This window comes from Zeugodacus cucurbitae, unplaced genomic scaffold (assembly GCF_028554725.1).
Source record: "Zeugodacus cucurbitae isolate PBARC_wt_2022May unplaced genomic scaffold, idZeuCucr1.2 ctg00000024.1, whole genome shotgun sequence".
Taxonomy (NCBI): Eukaryota; Metazoa; Arthropoda; class Insecta; order Diptera; family Tephritidae; genus Zeugodacus; species Zeugodacus cucurbitae.
Genome location: NW_026530835.1, coordinates 197,501 through 200,000, shown reverse-complemented (window position 1 = coordinate 200,000; position 2,500 = coordinate 197,501). Strand labels below are relative to the sequence as shown.

General features: G+C 33.6%; 1 non-coding gene across 1 annotated transcript in view; it reads right to left on the bottom strand.

Annotated features, from left to right (window-relative positions):
• The window catches only part of LOC128923644 (large subunit ribosomal RNA), a 3,984-nt gene extending 1,888 nt beyond the window's left edge, over window positions 1-2,096 (bottom strand). The window contains exon 1 of the ribosomal RNA XR_008472393.1: window positions 1-2,096. This exon is cut by the window's left edge and continues 1,888 nt beyond it. This is a non-coding gene — a ribosomal RNA (large subunit ribosomal RNA).
• Window positions 2,097-2,500: the final 404 nt, after the last annotated feature.

Below are 2,500 nucleotides of genomic sequence, written 5' to 3'. Positions count from 1 at the left end.
TCATGCTCTTCTAGTCCATCTACCATATCTCTCTTCGAAAGACTTCCATGGTAGTACGACTATAAAACAGAAAAGAAAACTCTTCCGATACCTCTCGACGGCTTCTTTATGGTCGTTCCTGTTGCCAGGATGAGCACAAGGCCCATTTTTAATAACAAACGGATACTCAACAAGTTACGGAATTGGAACCGTATTCCCTTTCGTTCAAAATTATTCAAGTGTTTAATTACTATGAAGAAAACATAATAATTATATATTCTCAACAATTCATTAAAACTTGAAAATTTTCGGCTTTCGCCTTGAACTTAGGACCGACTAACTCGTGATCAACCACTGTTCACACGAAACCCTTCTCCACTTCAGTCCTCCAAGGTCTCATTCGATTATTTGCTACTACCACCAAGATCTGTACCAATGGCGGCTCCATGCAGGCTTACGCCAAACACTTCTAAGCACACCATTGTACCCTCCTACTCACTAAAGTTTCAAAATTTATAATCCAACCGAAATTGTATTATAAATCATGTACTTTAGCGGTAATGTATAGGTATACAACTTAAGCGCCATCCATTTTAAGGGCTAGTTGCTTCGGCAGGTGAGTTGTTACACACTCCTTAGCGGATTACGACTTCCATGTCCACCGTCCTGCTGTTTTAAGCAACCAACGCCTTTCATGGTATCTGCATGAGTTGTTAATTTGGGCACCGTAACATTACGTTTGGTTCATCCCACAGCGCCAGTTCTGCTTACCAAAAGTGGCCCACTGGGCACATTATATCATAACCTCAACCTTCATATCAAGAAAGGTGAGGTTCTTACCCATTTAAAGTTTGAGAATAGGTTAAGGTCGTTTCGACCCTAAGGCCTCTAATCATTCGCTTTACCAGATAAGATTATTTTACATAATATTTAAATGCACCAGCTATCCTGAGGGAAACTTCGGAGGGAACCAGCTACTAGATGGTTCGATTGGTCTTTCGCCCCTATACTCAATTCTGACAATCGATTTGCACGTCAGAACTGTTTCGGTCTTCCATCAGGGTTTCCCCTGACTTCAACCTGATCAAGTATAGTTCACCATCTTTCGGGTCACAGCATATATGCTCAAGGTACGCTCCAGTTAGAGGTATAAATAATAATAAATTATCATTATACATAACTATATGGAACGCCCCGGGATTGAATTAATAGTAAAATATTTCACTAAAAATTAATCCCATTATATAAAAGTTAAGTTAATTTCGCCATTAGGTTTAATATAACCCAATGACTTGCACATATGTTAGACTCCTTGGTCCGTGTTTCAAGACGGGTCCCGAAGGTATCCTGAATCTTTCGCATTGTTAATCATATAAATGCATACAATTAATATTAAAATCAATGATAATAATATTATTGTAAAATTCAAAAGAATTTAAGCATTATATATGTAAAATCTATCAACACTTTATCAAATCATCAGTATTTATTCTATGTTAATAAGCTAAAAGCAAATTAATTTGAATAAACTTAACACCAATGATCTTTTGATAAATATTTTATTATGTTAATAGATTACAATGTCCTTATATGAAAAAAATGCACACTATTACTATAATATTATAAATATCACAGTTATAATGATGAATTTTTCATAATGGATATTCAGGTTCATCGGGCTTAACCTCTAAGCAGTTTCACGTACTATTTAACTCTCTATTCAGAGTTCTTTTCAACTTTCCCTCACGGTACTTGTTTACTATCGGTCTCATGGTTATATTTAGTTTTAGATGGAGTTTACCACCCACTTAGTGCTGCACTATCAAGCAACACGACTCTTTGGAAATATCTTTCTAGTAATCATTAACGTTATACGGGCCTGGCACCCTCTATGGGTAAATGGCCTCATTTAAGAAGGACTTAAATCGTTAATTTCTCATACTAGATATTAAGATATTCCATACACTGCATCTCACATTTGCCATATAGACAAAGTGACTTAGTGCTGAACTATTTTCTTTTCGCTCGCCGCTACTAAGAAAATCCTTGTTAGTTTCTTTTCCTCCCCTCATTAATATGCTTAAATTCAGGGGGTAGTCCCATATGAGTTGAGGTTGTATAAAAATATTTATATTTATTTTATATTTTAGCTTTTTGCTATTTTAAAGAAACATACATAATTATTTCTTAACACCAATATAATTTTCTTAATAATAAATATTCAATCTTTTCATCCCGTACTACTTACTTCATTATAACAACAATATTATTTTCTTGGTTTTTTACATTTAAGGCAATCCTAGAATAAAATAATATTTTATGCTAGACGTTCCTCTAAATGTATATATTATTTGAAATAATAATATTGAAATTTTATTGTTTTTGGGAATACTAAGATTCTTATTTATTATAAAATTTCGTTCAAATATGAGGTGTTCAAGAATATATTTTCTATATTTCTTTTTATGCTATTAATATTATGGATTGAAAAATACAATCCAGTAATATACCATGTGCTTAA